The 13,089-nt window shown below is 38.5% G+C and overlaps 1 long non-coding RNA gene across 1 annotated transcript in view; it reads right to left on the reverse strand.

Moving 5' to 3' along the window:
* Positions 1-4,555: 4,555 nt before the first annotated feature.
* Positions 4,556-13,089, reverse strand: part of LOC104910237 — a 16,541-nt gene continuing 8,007 nt past the window's right edge. Inside the window, exons 2-3 of the long non-coding RNA XR_792903.3 lie at positions 6,537-6,720; positions 4,556-4,778 (exon numbers count right to left, since the gene is read on the reverse strand). This is a non-coding gene — a long non-coding RNA (uncharacterized LOC104910237). The remainder of the gene's footprint in view (positions 4,779-6,536; positions 6,721-13,089) is intronic.

The following is a 13,089-nucleotide window of genomic DNA, read 5'->3' on the forward strand; positions in this document are numbered from 1 at the left end:
CACTAGCATTTTAAAGTAACATTGTCAAGTAAATATTCTTGAAAATGTATATCAATCATCAGTGATTATGAGTACAGAGGAGATTACTTGAAGTCTGCAGTGTTGTTAATTTTGTACTTTGGTTTTTATCTAGTTTTAATGAACCTCTTAATGTTCTAATCCTTAGAGGTAATCGATTATGGTAATTACTAAAATCATCATAAAATCCTAGTAAATAGGGAGCAAATTGAGAAAGAAATACACTATAGGTGTCTGCACATTGCAGAGTTCTCACTCCTTGCATAGCATGTTGCTCTTGGGATCTGAAATACAACAGCCACCACTATAATATGCTGTCAAGTGTACGTTACTGCACTGAATGTGCAGGAAAGGTCGTGGAGTATTCAACCTATAGACAATGAGTTGTTCATCTGCCTCTGACATCTGTAGACTGGGGAAAGGATTAATTACTTTTATACTTCCTAAAATATGCATTGTAGCAGTTAGAATATGCTTTTCTCATATCTTTTCTCTTTTGAATATGATGAGTTAAATCTGTTGATCAGTAGCCTACTGAGTTCAATAGATACATTTGATTTTCATCCTCTGACTAAAGTTCTAAATTTTAATACAATTAATGCAGATAATCTCTTATCTGCTAATCTCTGTGAGAGATTATCTAATAATCTCTCTGAGAGTAAAACCTGATCTGCTGTTACACTTTATATCAGCACTCTGAAGAGATGTGATGTTAAAATGAATAATGAACCTGTTCTAACACTTCTTAGTAGCTTATAGGAATGAGAAAGGGGTAACACTATGTATATGATAAAGATATGTGCTTTCTCTCTAAATTTCTAAGAACACTGTGGCAAGAAATGTCATATAAAAGTTCTGGCTTTTATTTCAAGAATTGTCCATGTGGAAATTCAACAAAATTTGATGACTCATAGAAGTCAAACGTATCACAGTCCATTACATTGCTGGTTTGCTTTACCATATTTAAAGTTTTCTTCAATGTGCCCATTATTTTTGAAATTCTGTTGCATTTCATTTTAAAGTAAAAGTTAGCTCTGCATCATGAGAAAGCAGTTTATAGCATATATTTTGTTATTTTACGTGGAAATTAATAATTAGGGATTTACAACACATCAAAACAAATCTGCATAGCTGTACTTGCGACTGTATTTTCCTTTTAACTTATTTAAAAATATTCATCAGTTTTGTATAAACTAAATTTAATGATTTCTAAGTACATATCATAGATGATGTCATCTAGAATTTGATGTGTTACTGCATTGTAGTTTGTAGTGTCTTGTGGAGTTTTGATAAAGCTACACATAAAAATGGCTGAGAATCTTGCAAACTCACTATTCAGTTTTCAGTTTGCGCAAGCCTAGTATATTTTACATTTTTCAGTTTCTATGTGAGCAGATGCATTTTCTGTCAATAAGAAAATTGTGCAAGGTTATTTAAAAATAATTAAGTCATTTATTTATGCTCTCCCATATAATTGAGATATTTAATCACACAGCATAGCAGGTAGTGCGCTCTAAAGGCAAATTCCACTAGCATTGTTTTCCAGGATAGCTTCATGGAAAAGTATATGGTGCAACATTCACTTCTTACTATGTTTTATAAATTCAGAGATAAAGAGACAAATCTGATGGGTTGTGTAGGGAGCAGGACTGCCTTTGTTCTTTTCACTTTCTAACAAGCATCTAAAAAGGTTTCTGTGCAGTTTTTATACACACAATGAAGTCACTGTGAAGTGCATGGTAATGAATTCTAGGAGACCCTGTTACTGTTGACATTGAAGCCAAGGCTAAAAAGAATACTGGGAAGAAGAGTACAAGCAGCAACTCTGAAAGGAACCAAGGATCCAGAGCCTATACAGAGCCCTGACCTACCCCACCATGTTTGGCCCTCATATTAGTGCCTTTTCCATGGAGCAGGGCTATGCAATCACCTGCACTTGCCCAGAGGCTAGGAGAAGCAGGACTTGATGTTGTTTTTCCTTTTTTTCCTGCAGTTCCTTGACAGTGAAAAAAGTCTGTGTGGACACACTGTTTGGGTATGAGCTGCTGGTTCTGCCGATCCCCTTGTACTTGTTTACTGTGAGATAGCACCTTAAATACTGTGTTTGCTTTTGAGCACCTCACTGCTAGAAGGCTATTAAGTTGCTCAGGTGTGTGCAAAGAGCAACAAAGCTGTTAAAGTAGAGATTAGAAAACAAGACTTCTGAGGATCATCTGAGGAAACTGTGGTTGTTTTTTCTGAAGAAGAGGTGACTGAGGGGAGACATCATTTCTATCTAAAACTGCCAGAAAGGAGATTGCAGGAAAGAGGGTTTCAGTTTCTTCTGTCAGGTGACAAGTGATAGGATGTGAGGAAATGGTTTTAGGTTGTGCCAAGTGAGGTTTAAGATGGATATTAGGAACAACTCTACAGTGAGGGTGGTCAAGCATTGAAACAGGCTGCCCAGAGAAGTAGTAGAATCCTCCTCCCTGGAGGTATTTAAAAGATATGTGGATGTGGCACTAAGGAACATTATTTAGTGAAGCGACCTGATATGGGTCAAATTGACTGTTGGACTCGATGGTCTTGAAGGTCTTTTCAACCTAGATCATTCCATGATTATGTAACCATTTTCTCTACATAATGAACTGAAGCCTGAAGGCCTCAACTCTTAAATTGTGAAATCTGCTAAATGAGATGTTCCCTTTCAAACCATTTATATTTGATACAGTAGACAAACAGAAAGCACATCATTGCAGGGGCAAGAAGATTTTTTTTTACTTTGGATGGGTTTTTCTATTCTTGTGTTTTCCTCCAGGAAGTCACTTCATCTCACTTGCTTTTGCTTTCTAGGGCTGAGTTTGGAAGAACAGTGATGCTACAGAAAAAAAGTGTCTGAAGCATACCCTCTGTGCTTGTCCTCCTTGTAGAAACAGGAAACTATGGCAGTGATGGAAGTGGAGGGATGTCAGATCCACAACCACTGCAATTAGATGTCTCATGTATGATGGAAATGATTTTGTAAATCTGACCCTGAAATAGATAAGATCCTCTCAACAGAAGTAGAAAAGAAATCTGATCTGGTGTCCATGCCAATTCTAATGGTAAAAAGAAAGCAGATGCTTACAGTGGTTTTCTGTCTATTAACTTAACTTGCAGAATTGAGAAATAATACTTCTTTACACTGCAGACACAGGGTCCAGCAGGAACAGAATTGAAGTTGCTGCCATGTTCTTTCCTCACGTTAGATCTGTAGATCCCAAGGCCAAACCTCGGGCAGGCAGGTTGAGGCCAAGCACCATGAGGGCAGCAGCATGACTGCCCTTGGTATTCTAGGTGCAAGACTTCTTGCCAGAAGTAGTGAATCAAAATACCTGAGGGGGAGATGCAGAAAGAACAGAGACAGTCTCTATTGCCAAGTCCAGCAGGACTAAAGCTTTTCCCGTGATCTCAGTGAGGGTCAGTCCAAACCCACAGCCCTTTGATGCCCCTGGGGTGACTCTATAAGGTCACATACAGCCCTGCTGCCCCAACAGTCCCCTTTTTGCTTGGCCTGAATGCACAGTTAGCATAGAGAGCGCGAGGCTGTGCTGCACCAAGCTGCCATACAGCTGCAGTCATGGGCATCAGTGGCATTCATTGCAGCCTAAGGGTATCCACACTTGCCTTTTCCAACAGTATTATGACTCTACTTTGGCTACTATGATGATGTGCGTGGAAGTAAACTTTATGCCTCAATCCCAGTCTTATTTGGTTTTTTAACATATTGAATATGGACCTGTTTGAGGGTGCTTCATTTCTATGTGTGTTGTATTTTAGTAGGCATATTTTCTAGTTTGTTAATGTATTTTCTTGCTCTTCCTGAATTTTTTTCCTGCTCTAATTGTAAACAATTCCAAATCACTGGTTGCCAACTTGACTTCTTATTAATGATTTTGTGACTCTAAGTTTTATTTTTTCTGGTACCAAATACTCTTAAAATTTTCTAATGTGCCTTCATGTCTGTCCATAATTAACTTCATGTCACCTCTTCCTTCCTCATTTAATTATAATTGTCCAGGCCAGGCCCTGGACAAACTCCATCACTCCAGTAAAGGAGCAGCCTGAAACTGAGAAGATGTCAAGATGCCATAACATGTGATGCAGCATCTGTTTGATTCTTAAAAGTTAAAACACCCAAATGACTAAGTCACAGAGCTTATGAAAGTATAAATCCTCATAAGCCTGCAGAGCATCCCTGAAAATATAATTTACCAAGTCTGCTGTTTCAAAGGATATTTTTCCTAAGCTGTTTGCAGAATGAATACTTGGATGTGTTACCTTTATAACTTTATTACCATTCTTGGCCTGATACGCCAGGAATGACAAGAAATAGGGCTCCTGATTAAAGTCTTTAAATTCATGAATGCAGACCATTTTGGGAATAGTTCTGGTAAGAGGCTTCCACTTGCTATAAATCACGTAAGAAGTAAACAATTATAATCCAAAGAACCAACTATCTGAACTCAAATATCAAATGTTTAAGGATTGTTGTATGCTATGACTCATCACTTGAAATTAGTGAACTAGATACATTTTATCCTGTTAGAAGTGTATTGTGAAAGAGAAATCAAACAAAGTGACACTTTGTTTTTCTTTTAGCTTACTTTATTAGTATTCTCAGATATGATCCATCATTGTCCAAGCATTATCTTTTGTCACCAGCTCTCCCATCCACTCTGCAGCAGCCGTGTTCCCAAGATTAAGGTGCAGAATAGACTATAAATTTTGTTTTCTGATTCCTTAAGGAAAGCAAAACAAACAAACAAAACACATTAGATGCAGAGTAAGACTTGCAGGCTGAGATGGTTATAAATCTTGACTCCTTACACTACATGGAGTCCTAAGAAAGTGGTATTTGGGACTGTATTTCATAGACCTTTCATGCATTTCAGATTGTACTTTCGCTAAGCTAGGAATATGTTTATAGTGTGACCTGAGGAATAATGTGGCTGTCGGGCTGATGAAATGGCAACAAGTATCTTTTAGAGCTGAAAAGGAAAGAAAAAAGATGATACATTTCTAATTTCAAAGATTAGAAGGTGAGGAAGAAGAAAGTAGGAGAGGAGGGAGAGAAAGGGAACAATTTATTTTTCCAAAAGAAAATTATAAATAAAGGAGAATTTATCTACATCGTAAGCAGTCTAGTATCTCCGCTTAGTGGTATTAGAAGATCTGGGACATCATTTTCCAAGCTAGAAAGATATACAATCTTGGAAAGTGTTTGAAAGGCACACTCTGTTAGACACCCAGTCAGTTTTAAAGGCAGTTTGATATACTGGATCTACTTTTCACTTCTATATGTGTGGTGCATAACTGGAAAAGGAATCAAATGAGTTTTCATATCATCTCTATCTGAATGTGCTTCTTTTAGAGCAAAAATGATAAAACTGACCATGCCTGATGTAAAAAAAAAAAAAAGATGGTGTTAAATGTGTGAAGTACATACATCAGCTGGTAAAACAGAAAGAAATCTGTTTAATCACACTGATTTTCATGAAGATATCATCTGTAAAAATTGAATAGTAAAAAAGATGCCAAAGAAATTGAATGATTTTTAAATCAGTAGCACTCCTTTTCAATTCAATAAAAATGAAACAACGAAAAGATATTGCAGATGTTTGGAGGTGAGGGAAAAAAATACTCTTGTACATCTCTCTGCCTTGTTGCTTATATTGGAAATTTGTTAGTCTGAGATCCCAGTACTTATTTAATGTTTTGGGAAGCTGTACAAAAGTTGTGAGCCTTGTCAGCAGCTTCAGGACTCTAAACAGGAGTTTGCAGTAATTCTGGAATATTCTATCACAGCATGACTTATGATGTCCATACTGTAATAGAGACTAGGCACTGTGTAGGGTTTTCCCTGATGTAAACAGGCCTTTGGATTATCAGAAAGTCTTTCTTGGAAAGATTCAAAATCAGATGATGTTTCAATGCGACAGAGAAGTAGGACTTCATATTAAAACATAAAAAAATATATAAATCAAATAATACAGGTTTTCATCAGGAAATATAAATATTCCCCTGAGGTATTTCCAGTTTGAGATCTCCAGCATAAGAAAGGCTCATAAGAAAGGCTGAATTGAATGTTTTTATTGCCATTTAATCTGTTAAATTATTATTTTGCTGTTTGGTTGAAATTGTACAGAAGTTAAGATTGATGCTTTAGAGTGGAAATTGAAGGAAAGTAAATGCAACTGGCTAAATTAAAGAAACTGAAAAGCTTTTTCCAACTTCTTGCTGGTGTTGTTTACATCTCTATTAAAATTTGGCCACTCCCATCTTGTCTGTAACTGAGGATTTGGAAATACAACAGTTACAATAATTGGGTCAAGAATATGCAGTTAGAACTGTTTTACAGATAGATGTGTGGCAGATCTAGTTGCTATGCAATAGAGCTAGGAATCTACCTGTAGGAGTAGCTGTGACTGCATCCTACCAGTGATAGTTACTGAAAGGTTAGATCTCACTCTTCCATTACACTAATGCAATTTGCTTACCTTTGAAGTAATTTATCAGCAATGAAACACCAATTATGAATTTAGAGCTGGCTCATGCTTTGTGTCTGTGTGAACTAGGATCCCAGGAGTACAGCAGAGACTTGAGAGAGCTGAAAGTTGGAACAGTGGATATTCACTGAAGAGGTCATGGAAGAGTTATGCCCTGGAAGGGACAGGTAACCCCCTGGAAAGACATGAAAAAAAAATCATTTATCATTAGCCTGATAGAGTTAGGAGAAAAATACTAAAATGTAAATGTTTGTTATGTCTATTTTAATACTGGTTTGCTTTGGAAAGAGTGGACCTAGGAAGGAAAGCAAGCAATGAACATAATGTCCAAAATATTTATCGTTATCTTTATTCATGGTTTTATGTAGCAAACCACTCAGTCTGGTTTTCTGGTTGCTATCTCCAGCTTGTTCTCCTGTGGTGCCAGCCAAAGACATTTCAACACTAAAACTTTAATTGGCCTCCATTTTTCACTGGAAAATAATAAAATAAATAATGTGATCATTTTAGTATTTATTGCTCTATCATAGTCTACTTAAGCATTTCAACTTGTCAAAGAATGATGGGTTGTTATGGGTAGTTTAATGAATGATAATATTAAAAATACCAAAGTAAGATAAAACTTTACTATTGCCAATGAGTTCAAGATTAAAGGCACTTCATGTCTTTTGTTGAATTCCTATAGTTCTGCTTGTATTCATACTAATGGCTGACGGTTTGTGACAGGAATGTGGAAATCAAGCTGTATTAGTATTCTCAAATACTGGAGATTTACTGTTTCCCTTTTCACAGGGCTACAACATTGATTTTTACACATATATGCTTGCATGTATGCATATGTAAATGTTTATAAAACTTACATGCACATAGCTTAAACATATTACATAGAAGTATACGTATTTATATTATGTCTATGTAAATTGAACGCAAGGACATCACAGTGAATTGTAGATTGCACATGAACATTGCAGATAATTTCACGTGAACTTCTTGGACCACTTTCAGTATAATTCAATTAGAAAGATTTGCAAGGGACAAATACCAATGGGCTACTCTTAAATCAGCCTAAGACTACCTGTTGTTATGCTCTTATGTTACTTTATCTTCCCATGTTTATGTCCATAGTTAAAGAGGGTAGGTCAGGAAAGAAAGAAACTGCTTTTATGTAAAAGTGAAGAACTATGTGTGATTAGACAGAATTTTCTATAGGAAATTCAGGTGCATAATGATCTATTGAATCATGAGAGGAAGATTGGTGGAATAAAGTGTATAGTAAACTAATAAAACTAAAGTAAAAAAAAAAAAATTCTTCTTTAGCAGAAGAGACAAAGATATTGTTATTGATTAATTTGACAGTGTCCAGGACAGCATTTTTGGATTATTTCCACTCCTGACAAATGTAACTTCAAATATGTCAATGGTTTATGTTAATTTGTTAGGAGTGTTAGGAGTTTTAAAAATGTTTTAGACTAATTTAAGTTGCATCCATATATGACAGATAAAATGGAGTACTTTGTTAAGTTTATATTCAAATTTGTAGTAGTAACGGTCAATAACCTCATATTTGGGAGGACAAATTTTGTTTCCCTTTCATCTGTGCATTCCCACTGAAGGTGTTCTGGAGCATATATAGACCTGGAAAAGTAATGGGGAGGTAAGGACTCTGAGGTAAAGGCCCAGACATCTCTTTAAGAAAACAGAAATAACTTTCAGGTCCAGATTTACTTTGAAGTCTCTGGGTATAAGAAAATCAGTATGAAAATCCTTGTCTGTGTTAATTCTGAGGAGTGTTGTCTACCATTTTTGTCCCTAACACCTTTGAGTTTCGTGAACTGGTAAGTTGCAACACTATTTTTCAGGTGATACCTGATAATTGATTCTGATCACATATACCTCTGCTTATTGTTAAAAGATTTCTCTGTACTTTGCTGGAATGTGTAATCTACTTGGTGACATAAGTTTCCTTGAAACATTAACAGCAGTTGCAAACTACCCAAAGCAGAACATATAGCTGTCTACTGCCTGAGTATATCCAAATATTTATGAGTTTGCATAATTGCACTGGAATTTATTTCTCTTCAGAAATTTGAGAACTTACAGAGCTATTAAAGATTTAATACAGCCAGAAATATTGTTATTGCTTTCTACAGGAGTAAGTGTATGCATTTTGTTATTTGCCTTCTTTTCTTATAACAAGTGTGTAAATGAGAAATAAATACTGGAAGCTGCACAGCGCTATATCTCCCACACAAAGGAAAGTCATTTTAAAAATAGCTTATCCTTTGGATAGGAAAATTGAGAAACACACAGAATAATGAGGCACTATGGCTATTCAGCTTTCTGATAAAAAAAAATCCATCAAAGGTTTGCCTTTAACAGTTCAGCTGCACTCTTTTGTAGTAAAAGATAAAAATATCAGTTGTGTTCCACAATTTTAGTGAAAAAATGTGACTTTACTCTTATTGTTACACAGGAATATGTTAGGAAAGCTTATAGCAGGCAGTGACAATTCACGTACTGAAAGTCTAAGTTACTGGTAACCTGAAGATTTCACCAACTGAAGTTCAAATATATTTTCAGTAACTCAGTAATATTTTTTAGTTTGCTTAGACTGAACTTTGGAAGATTTCAATAAGTGAGATTTAATGTCAGTTTAATAACGTGCTTAGCACATGTTGAATACATATACTGAGTAGATCAAGAGAAGGAATATTTGTTCTATAGCATTCGAATTTAAAGGAGACCACACAAAAACAAAGTCTTGAATAGAATGGAAGTGAAAGGAAGAAAGAAATGTATGTCCTTGACAACAGTTTATAAGCACAGGTATGTATTTTGTAATTTTTCTTACTGTTTATTACAGATTACTGGAGTTGGAAAATAGATATTGTTTACTATAAAATAATTGCTAATGTAATCTGGACTTTCTTAATGAAAAACACGTTATACCTCTGACTGCAGAGAAATCAAAGCCATACGAGATGCTTGCGTTAAACATTAGTGTTAGAAGATTTAAAGGTAACAATCTTGGGGAATAAAGAAGAAACTTCATGTTTAATTTCTTGATACTATTTCACTGTCAAGTCGTATTCTTCCTAAGTAAGCTGGAGAAATATGGTCTTAATGAAAGTACTACAAAGTATGAGTTTGCTATAAACACAATTTTCAGAAAGCAACTTCTTTGTTCATTATCAGAAAAGAGGGAAGACACTAATATTTCAAATGAAAATTAATAACTATTATTACTTAATAAGAAACATTTCATTGTCCTTGCAGGTGGTGTACTGCTAAAACTACTGGGAGAATGTGGAAGAATAAAGAAATAAGGATATAATTTGAAGATAATTTAAAAAAAAGAAAAAAGGTTATAATAAACTAGAAGATGTCTTAAAGATTAACAAGATTCGGATCAACAAGGATGAAGGCAGAATAGTATGCCTAAATATAATCAGTTAAGAAATAACCAGAGGTTGGGTATCCCTTAGGGATCTGTACTGGGACTGATGCTACTTAATATCTTCATCAATTGTATACACAGTGGGATGGAGTGCACCCTCACCAAGTTTGTGGATGACACCAAGTTGTGTGCTATAGTTGACATGCTAGAGGTATGGGATACCATCCAGAGAGACCTAGACAGTCTCGAGGAGTGGGATCGAGGAAACACCACAAGGTTCAACAAAACCAAGTGCAAGGTCTTGCACCTGGGTTTGGCAACCCCCTCTATCAATACAAGTTGGAGGATGTAAGGATAAAGCACAGCCCTGCTGCGAAGGACTTACTGGTGGACAGTAAGCTGGACAAGAGCAAGCAATGTGCCCTCACAGCCCAGAAAGCCAGCCGTATCTGGGCTGCATCAAAAAAAGCATCACCAGCAGGTGATCCTGCCCCTCTACTCTGTGCTGGTGAGACCTCACCTAGAGTACTGTGTCCAGATGTGTAGTCCTCAGTACAGGAGAGACATAGACTTGTTGGAGTGTGTTCAGAGGAGTGCCACAAACTGATGCAAGGGATGAAACGCCTCCCCTGAGAGGACAGGCTGAGAGAGCTGGAGCTGTTCAGCCTGGAGAAGAGATGGCTCCAGGAAGACCTGATAGTGGTTTTTCAATATTTAAAGGGAGTTATAGAAAAAGAGGGGATAGACTTCAGCACAGTCTTTTGTGACAGGATAAGGGGAAATGGTTTCAAACTGAAAAGGAAGATTTAGATTAGATATAAGAAAGAAGTTTATTACAATAAGGGTGGTGAAGCACTGAAATGGGTTGCCTGGAGAAGTGGTGGATGCCTCCTCCCTGGAGACATCCACAGTCAGGCTGGTCAGGGCTCTGAGCAACCTGTCTGTATGTCCCTGTTCATTGCAGGGGAGTTGGACTAGATTACCCTTAAAGGTCTCTTCCAACACAAACAGTTCAGTGATTGTATGAAGGAAATGAATAGATTCTTCTCATATGTATGGTTCTCACTATTTAGCATTTAGCATGAGTTATGTTTATTCATTGATTTATTTACTATTACATCAAAACAAATACAGAGCTAGATGGCTACTGTAGGTTGTTAGGGAAACAGCTATCAGAGACAGCATTGAAAAGTATGGGGAATAAACAGGAAGAGCTGGAGTTCTACGTGCGGTCACGAGGTCATGATCACATTGCAATCACGGAAACGTGGTGGGACAGCTCGCATGACTGGAATGTTGTCATGGAGAGCTATGTGCTTTTTAGGAAAGATTGGCTGGCTAGGCGGGGTGGTGGAGTTGCTCTTTATGTGAGAGAGCAGCTAGAATGTATTGAACTTCACTTGGGGGAGAGTGATGTAGCGGTGGAGAGCTTATGGGTGAGAATCAAGGGGCAGGCTGGTAAGGGTGACACTGTTGTGGGTGTGTACTACAGGCCCCCTGATCAGGATGAGGAGGCTGATGAGGCCTTCCAAAAGCAACTGGATGTAGCATCACGTTCCCAGGCACTGGTGCTTATGGGGGACTTCAATTATCCAGATATTTGCTGGATGACCAACATGGCCAGGCACGCACGGTCCAGACGGTTCTTGCAGTGCGTTGAAGACAACTTTCTGATGCAGGTGGTGGAGGAATTGACGTGGGGAGGGGTGTTACTGGACCTTATTCTCACCAACAGGGATGGACTTGTTAAGGAAGTAAAGGTTGGGGGCAGTGTGGGTTGTAGTGATCATGAGATGGTGGAGTTCAAGATCCTGAGTGGAAGAAGCAAAGCAATAAGTAGGATTGCTACCCTGGACTTTAGAAGAGCCAACTTCGATCTCTTCCGGGACCTACTTGGAGCTATCCCGTGGGCTCGGGTGTTAGAAGGTAAGGGGGCCTCTGAGAGCTGGTCAGCATTTAAACAGCTCTTCTTCCAAGCTCAGGATCAGTGTGTCCCTATGAGCAAGAAATCGGGAAAAAGTGGCAGGAGACCTTTGTGGATGAACAAGGAGCTCATGCGCAAGCTCAAAGGAAAGAAGAAGGTCCATGAAATGTGGAAAAAAGGGTCTGACCACTTGGGAAGAATATAGGAATGTAGTCAGGGCCTGCAGGGATGCAACGAGGAAGGCTAAAGCCCGTCTGGAATTGAATCTAGCTAAAGTGATAAAGGATAATAAAAAAGGCTTCTTCAAGTATGTTAACAGCAAAAGGAAAACTAGAGAGAATGTGGGCCCCTTACTAAGTGAGGGGGGGATTCTCGTAATGGGGGATGCTGAGAAGGCAGAGATACTGAATGACTTCTTTACTTCTGTCTTCAGTGAAAAGGCTCTCCCGCAGGAATCCCACACCCTGGAGGTTAGGGAGAGGGTCTGAGGAATGGGAGACTTCCCTTTAGTCAGGAAAGAGGACGTGCGTGAGCACCTAGGCAGTGCTAAAGTCCACAAGTCCATGGGACCTGATGGGGTGCATCCACGGGTGCTGAGGGAGCTGGCGGAGATCATTGCCGAACCGCTCTCCATCATTTTTGAGAGGTCTTGGACAACAGGGGAGGTCCCTGAAGACTGGAGGATAGCCAATGTCACTCCGGTCTTCAAAAAGGGCAAGAAGGAAGATCCGGGTAATTATAGGCCTGTCAGCCTCACCTCCGTCCCTGGAAAGGTGATGGAACAGCTTGTGCTGGATACCATCTCCAGACAACTGGGAGAAAAGGAGTTTATCAGGAGTAGTCAGCATGGGTTCACCAAGGGGAGGTCGTGCTCGACCAACTTGGTGGCCTTCTATGATGCTGTCACATGCTGGGTGGATGGGGGAAGAGCGGTAGATGTAATCTACCTTGATTTTAGAAAGACGTTTGATACTGTCTCCCACGACATCCTTATAACAAAGCTGAGGAAGTGTGGGATAGACGAGTGGACAGTGAGGTGGGTTGAGAACTGGCTGACTGGCAGAGCGCAGAGGGTCGTCGTTGGTGGTGCAGAGTCTGGCTGGAGACCTGTAACCAGTGGTGTCCCCCAGGGGTCTGTGCTGGGTCCGGTCTTGTTCAACATCTTCATCAAATGACCTTGATGAGGGGATAGTGGCCACCCTCAGCAAGTTTGCTGATGATAC

This window comes from Meleagris gallopavo, chromosome 3, assembly GCF_000146605.3.
Source record: "Meleagris gallopavo isolate NT-WF06-2002-E0010 breed Aviagen turkey brand Nicholas breeding stock chromosome 3, Turkey_5.1, whole genome shotgun sequence".
In the NCBI taxonomy this organism is placed as follows: Eukaryota; Metazoa; Chordata; class Aves; order Galliformes; family Phasianidae; genus Meleagris; species Meleagris gallopavo.